The sequence below is a fragment of the Vigna unguiculata genome, chromosome 10 (genome assembly GCF_037176805.1).
Source record: "Vigna unguiculata cultivar grain cowpea cultivar isolate G323 ecotype 2 chromosome 10, ASM3717680v1, whole genome shotgun sequence".
Classification (NCBI taxonomy): Eukaryota; Viridiplantae; Streptophyta; class Magnoliopsida; order Fabales; family Fabaceae; genus Vigna; species Vigna unguiculata.
Genome location: NC_140801.1, coordinates 5107249 through 5114012, shown reverse-complemented (window position 1 = coordinate 5114012; position 6764 = coordinate 5107249). Strand labels below are relative to the sequence as shown.

At 32.8% G+C, this 6764-nt stretch overlaps 1 pseudogene across 1 annotated transcript; it reads right to left on the bottom strand.

Annotated features, from left to right (window-relative positions):
- Positions 1-436: 436 nt before the first annotated feature.
- LOC114166217 (TMV resistance protein N-like) lies at positions 437-4393 on the bottom strand (annotated as a pseudogene). The gene is made up of 5 exons (XR_014985252.1): positions 3827-4393; positions 2659-3733; positions 2330-2560; positions 1488-2219; positions 437-1016 (listed from the first exon to the last, which is right to left on the bottom strand). The product of XR_014985252.1 is annotated as a TMV resistance protein N-like (transcript).
- Between the last annotated feature and the right edge of the window lie 2371 nt (positions 4394-6764).

Here is a 6764-nt window from a genome sequence, read left to right as displayed (position 1 = left end):
GTTGTAGGATATAAAACTGATGCTCAATTAGTCAGTTTTAAGTAACAACGTAAAATACACTTTTGACATACATACGTTCTAGAATAACATATCAAATGAATATTAATTTATAAGAATTAAGATTGTAACATTTCTTAAGAAATTAAAATAAATTGTAAGATCATGCCTATATTTGAAAAGAAAAAACTAGTTACAAACTTACTATTGAAAATCATAATGAATATCAATTGAAAATTATACATAAAACAAATCAAAACAGACTAACAACGATAAGTGAAATTAAAATTTGGTTCATTTAGTCTAAATTCAATGGATGGACGAGGCTACAGTGCTTACTACGTTGAAACAAAACAGTACAGATAACAAAATATCGATAGCTAAAGGAAATGATGATAAAGTCAACATGAATTTCATTATATATAAGCTATACTCCAAAAACAAGGAAATGATGAAAAAAAAAAATGAACTGAAATCAAGGACACAGATTAATTCCATAACTAAAGGGATCGGGATCGGGATCGTGATCCTGCAGTTCTTAAAGAAGATAAATGACTTACCAGAAGTCACTTTACAATTTTTTTTATGAATCTATGGAGATAATTTTTCTTTGGCGTGGGCTCTTTTTCCGAGTAATTTGATTCACCACATATAAGATAGACATATGTATTCTTGACCACCAATCTTTGACCAAAACTCACAAAAATCTCCACCTTGTCTCCTGATCCTAAAGTTGACCTTATACCCTGCCAGTCTATATCTTCAAAGGAAATTAGTGTGCCATGCATGTGTATTTGCAATGTGCACTTTGTGTAATTAACAATTAAGACACTTCTAAGACATTCAGTTGCAACAATTTCAGTGGTTGAGACATAAACAACACACAGAACCATTCCCTTCATGTCAATATCTGGAGGCACAATGAAAGAAACAGAATCTCCCTCACCCATATAGGCCAACCAATAAGGATGATTGTCACTTGGAAGAGAGATATCACAAGATTCACTACTTGCCAATACCTGTAGATAAAAAGCTTAGTCATTTATCTAATTTTCCTATTCACATTGTCTTCTACAACCATTATTTGTCGTTAAAGATTACAAAATGCAATACATAATTAAAGCATACCAATTGTAATTAATTTAAATGAATTTGGTTAGTAGTTTTGCTGTGTATACATCCCCATCATGTCGTTAGAGATTTAGAATCCATTTCGTCCGTTTTCTTCTCTTTCAGTTTATACAATAATTGAGTAAGAAAGTAGTCAAGCAAGAAAGAGGAAATCAATTTCCTAGAACTTAGGATAAGCATGATCATTTGGTTATTTGATTATTAAAATCAGATACTTATGCATGAAGTTGAGTAGATGTAGAAGCAAAGGGTGCTAAAAGTATAGAATTGTAGTTTCTATAATATAATTTACTAGGATTATTTTACGTTCTCTTAATTAATAGCTAAAATGATGGTGAAGGTAATAAACAAAGAAGAACCTGAGATATGTTATCGCTGACAGCATCGAGGAATTCATGGTATGCTCCAACACCAATCAAAGAAGATCTGAAGTGCTTCTTTGAAATTCCTGATTCTGTAAAAGTTGAACAAGTTTCGATCAAAATATCTGTTACTTGCTTAGATAGTTGAAACTCTGTGTCACATTGTACCAAAACACTTCGAAGATTTGCCAAGCAGCCAAACAATGGCGTAATATCATCCCAACTATTATCCTCCATATCCAAACAACTTGAATGAATATAAGATATGGGATTCATTATTGCCGAGATTCAAGACCGAATAATGATTGAAGGAAAAAGATTACATGAAAATCTCTCAAATCCTCGTAGGGATATATATCCAATGGCTTTTGAGCTTACAATTGAAAAAGGCACTTGTTTCACAACTGTATTTTCAGCAATTAGAGTTATCAAGGATTTCATTCGTACAATATCTTTTTCCATGAGGTCAATCTTGGAACACCCAGAGAGGATAAGAGTTCTTAAAGAGTTCAACGTATATATCTCTCGAGGGAGATTGCTTAGGCTTGTACAATTCTTCAAATTTAGCAGAATAAGATAGCAGAGACATCCAATAGATCGGTGTACTTTGCGTAATCTTTGACAATTCTTGAGAAAAAGCTGTTCAAGACTTTGTAATCCGGAAAAATCAGGGGTTTCTGTTAAATACTTAGAGTGACTAAGATTAAGGACTTTTAGCCACCTCAAAACCTACACCAAGACAATTCTGTTACAATATTAAAAAATAAAATAGTAGCCGGTTACTATTTTGATTTTAGTTAAGCTTTGTAATTTAAAAGAAAGTGGCACGTAGTAAAAACCTGTGGTTGTTTCCAGTCGAATTGAAGAAGATTGTGATCTAAATCAATAGCTATTGCATCATGCAGACTAAACTCGTTAAATATTTGGTAATTTTCATGAAACCCTTGCAAACTGATCCATCTCAGTTTCTTAGAATGGTACTCAGAATTTCCATCAAGTTTCTGCAGTCTTGATGGTTCTCTTCTGGTTGAACGCAATTTAACAGGCAATCGATCAGTTACTCTCGTCCCCTGTGATTAAAAGAGCAAATAAAAACAAATGTGTTGAATGTGAGAAAGCAAACATTTCAAAGATAACTTTTAAAACCATTTGTAAAGAATGTTCTTACTCTATTATTTGTCAACACATATCCTGCACCATCAAACCGCATTTGCCGCTCCTTCCACATTTCATCTTTATCAATTTCATGAATTATTTGTCTTCCCATTTTTTGTAGCAAATGATGCATTCCAAGTTTGTTGTTCTTTTTAACTTTTACGAGACCACGTTCTATGAGAACTCTTATTCCGCTATCATCATCGTATATTCCACAGCCATTTAGGATCTTCTTAACAAAGGTTCTGCCTTCACCAACAAAGGAACAACACACATCAAGGAACAAATCTTTTTCCATTTGATTACGTAATCCCTCAAAGCTTATTTTCAATTTCGGTTCAACATGGTGCTGGGGAATTCTCGCTAATTTACACAATATACTATTCCATTCTTCTTTTGTACTTTGAAATAAACAATTTCCAATGATCTCAAGAGCTAGAGGTAGTCCTCCACAATGAAAAGCTACACTTTTTGCAAGGTCGTTGTATTCTTCTTTTGGTTTTGCTTCTCTAAATGCGTTCCAACTAAGAAGTTCAAGTGACTCATTTGCATTCAATAGCTTTATCCGAAATACAGAACCAACTGGATATATGTTCCGTATGCTTTCATTTCTTGTTGTAATGATTACTACAGTTCCTCCACCGAAACATGCACATAGTTCTAAAAATGGAGTATACTCATTTAAATCGTCAAGTACAATAAGCATCCTTTTTCCAGAAAGTCTTTCCCGAATCATATTTGCTCCCATCTCAAAGCTATGCATTTCCACCTTTGTTTTCAGGACATCTGAAAGAAGTTTTTGTAAATGAGCATACGCTCTGTTTCGACGAACTTGTGCAATATCTTCAATGAAACTTTTCTCCGTGAATGTACCATGAATTTGATTGTAGATGGCCTTGGCGAGGGTGGTTTTACCCGATCCTCCCCTCCCAAATATCACTATCGTAAAAACTCTCCAGGATTTCTTTTCCATGATTTGAATCACATCTTCCACGCGGGACTGTAATCCAACTGGAAATTTAGCAGCAGACAAGATTGGTAAATTAAGAACGCTCTTAACAATTTTTTCCACGAGTTCAGCATCACTCCTTCAAGTTCAATTGCAATTATAGAACAAGTCATGTATTAACAAAATTAAATCATAAGCTTATAAAATATGCTCGATTGAGTGAGTGATTTACCTGTAATTGCTGTCATCCAATCCAAAGAAATTTGCAGCTTTGGTGAGTGCGTAGCTCCACCTGGACATACCATGCTCCAGTTCTTGTCCCGAGAATGTTTGGTGTGCAGTTGCTTTGAAGGCCTCTCCAAAATCACCCTTCTGAAGACGTACATCAGATGGCTGAGTTTCGTAATATACAGGCAGAACATGTCGGCAATAAGTTTCGTGCCATTCGATGATTTGTTGAAGCTGATGAAGACACCGGGCAGATTGAGAATAGGTTTTGGTGAAAACAACAATTGCTATACGACAGAGATCGACAATAGGTTGTTGTATGTGCGTTGACTTCATTGCATTGTCGTGGGGGAGGAAAGTAGTAAGTCCAACAGCAGAGAAAGCAGAATCGAGATGAGAAACAAATTTCCTGCGGATGTCTTCTCCATTGAAGTTGATGAGCACATCGTACTTCCGTGAGAGTTTTGATGATGAAGATGCAAATTCCATGGAAGGAATTGATGAGAGGTAGTGAAGAGTTAGAAGAGCATGCAATATGAAACCCTTCAAAGGAGATTATCTTTACAGACACAAAAAGCGATTCAAAATACTTTTTTAATTATCGTGGAAGCACGTTAAGACCATCGCAGAACCGTTTTTACTTTGAACCAACACCCACCCACTTCGAAACACAATAATATATTACGCTAATCACTATGAAACATTTTTTTATTTATTTAAAATTACATATTTTCTTTACTTTTATTTTAAAATCATCGGGTCTCTTTTTGTAGTATGCAAATATCGCTTTAAATGACATGATCATCTTTCACGGTACATGATATACATATTGTTGGGAATGGTCAAGTGTGAGTCAAAAGTCTCAAATTGAATAATATAGACAAAGTTAAACACTGTATAAGATCAAAGGCCTATAACACCATTTCATTAAGGTTTTGGGGTTAAAGTGGTATCAAATGCTTTAGTGTAACACTAATGTCATATAAGCATATGAAATCATAATCTCTCAATTACTATAACTAAGACTAATGTCATATAAACCCATCAAATATATTTCTGAAAGAGGTTATTTTTATAATGAAAAAAAAAAAGCGTAGAAAGTTAAAATGCAGTTTTGGAAAACATCAAGACAACTCAACTTATTTTTAATATAGAGTAAATAATTAGTTTAGTTGAATAATTATTAACATGTTACATTTTTGAGAAAAAAACAATCACATACAATAATTTTAATTTTATTAATTTACAATTGAGTAAGGTTCCACGTTTTTTATATGAAAACTCCTGACGGCTAAACATATTATGCATAAGAGGTATGTATAAACTTTACATTAAATATCGTAAAGTACAAATACATCTTATAAAAGTATCTCTCCTTATCTTCATTGGTCATGTTACGCAACTTCCTTAATCAAGTACTGTTATTTATGTTGTTCTTATATTGTCAACTACCACCGAAGCATAAATGTGTAAAAAGAGTTCACAATTGTCACTAAATTATGTAAGTGACAACCTAAAGTTAAAGTTATAGTAATTGACAAATTAACGAGAACAATGAAAGAGGAAATAAAAAGAATCACTAATTTTGACGTCTCACGCATATGCGTTTATACCACTCAACACATTTTTTGGAAAATCCTCCTCTCTGTGCTCTCTGCTATCTGTTCTATGTGTCTCTGCTTCTCTACGCATCTATATCTATGCTTGCCAAATTGGTGATACAAATTGCATATTTAGTATTTGTTATTTGACTGAAACAATGTCTCAAATATGATATAAAAAAAAAAACAGAATTTCCACATTAAAGGATATTGTTGTATCATTGTTGTGTATATGCAATGTGCACTTTGTGTAATTAACAATCAAAACAGTAGTAAATTCGGGTTCATTGAGTTTAGGAGTTTATAAATGGTGAAAATACCTTTTTTGTCGCAATTTTTGTCTAATTTTGTCAAATAAATCCTAATTTTGGTTTTGTGTTCAAATAGGTCCCAATTTTCATCAATTTTATTTAATTGGGTCCTCTTTTGCTAATTCCATTTAAATCATTAACAGTCATAAATAGTGATTGCTGTAACACCCTAGATGGATATTACTAGATAAAGCATATATCATAAAATTTCTTTTGGAATTAAAACATTACATAAAGATCCCAAGTCCAGAAAAATTTAAAACTTATCTCATTGTGTTAGATCATACTACTCCATCTTTATTACACGTTCGTAATAGAGAAAAGCATCACAAATTTATTACAAAATGCATGAAAATAAAACTTAGAGAAAAATCCCCCATCGTCTGCCCCACTCTGTCATTATGCATCAGCGTTCCACACCTAACACTAAAAAAAAATATAAATAAATTTTCTTTTCACTCCGAAACCCAACAACCCCAACTTTTCACCATTCCTATAAACTAATAACTTATAACAATTTAAAATCCATGAGAAATCATTACAATCAAAACCCTAAATTCATGACTTTTTAACTTTGCTATACATAATATATATAATAATACTGCAAACCTTAATCAAATAAACAATCCCACCAAACTCCAAATTCATATAACATATAAAAGTGTTTTTCTCGTCCTTCACATGAAATTCATGATTGATTTATTTTTTAACATAATCCTTATCCAGGTTGAGTAACGTAACAAGGAAAAAAAAAGATAAACATTACTTTTACGAGTGAGAAGAAAACAATGAGTCAGTATTTGAATTTATGAAATTGTATAGATTCAAAAGCATATCGGTTGTTGCCAAATAGAATAGCATGTGCAATCAAATACCCAAAATTAATGAAAAACATATATTTCTGGTAAATTAATTCATGCTTGAGAGATAGAGACAGAAGATGAGTCCAACACATCATGGCATGCGATTTCTATCCAACAACCACATTATGCATATGTGACGCTAACATGGAAGTATCATCACACAGATA